Here is a 771-nt window from a genome sequence, read left to right as displayed (position 1 = left end):
TCCCTCCAAACTATGTAACCGTAGAATAGATGTGACTTAAAATCCAAAGAAATTGTATCGACGAGAGTTGATTACATGTAAATCAATAGGAGATGATACTGACCCCCCATGGTACACAAAAGGGGTCAGAACGCTGTTCCAGAAGCAACGAAAAAAAGCACGGCAGATTTAAAAGGAAATCAAAATCCCCAAGATTGGCGAAGTTTTACAAAAGTTCAAAATATAGCGCGAAGTTCAATGCGATATGGTGTTAATGGTTTACACAACGAAACTGCCTCGAAATCTGGCAGAAAAGCCAAGGGGATGCTGGTTGTATGTGAAGTACACCAGTGGGAGGACGCAATCAATACCTTCACTGTGCCATGTCAATGGCGATGTTCCTGATAGTGTCACTAAAGGAGACTTACTGAACACAGTATTCCGAAATTCCTTGACGAATTAAATATTCTAGGATTCTAACCAAGAACAACTGCCACCATGAGTAACAAAGAAATAGATATCCTTGGTGCAGCAAAGCAGCTTAAAAAATCTGTTAGTAAAGGTAAGTCATCCGGTCCCGATACTATACCAATTAGATTGTTTTCAGAGTACGCTTATATAATAGCTCCATATCTAGCAATCATATACCGGGTGGTTATAATTAAACTTTCCTATTTAACACGTTATAACACGGAAACTAATTACCGTACGGGTACCAAACTTGGTTAGCATTAATGTCCAGGGTAGGGGATGCATGATTTCCATGCGTCACAGCGCCACAATCCAATTCCA

This window comes from Schistocerca americana, chromosome 8 (genome assembly GCF_021461395.2).
Source record: "Schistocerca americana isolate TAMUIC-IGC-003095 chromosome 8, iqSchAmer2.1, whole genome shotgun sequence".
In the NCBI taxonomy this organism is placed as follows: domain Eukaryota; kingdom Metazoa; phylum Arthropoda; class Insecta; order Orthoptera; family Acrididae; genus Schistocerca; species Schistocerca americana.
The sequence above is the reverse complement of the archived record's forward strand: the minus strand, read 5'-3'. Positions refer to the sequence as shown.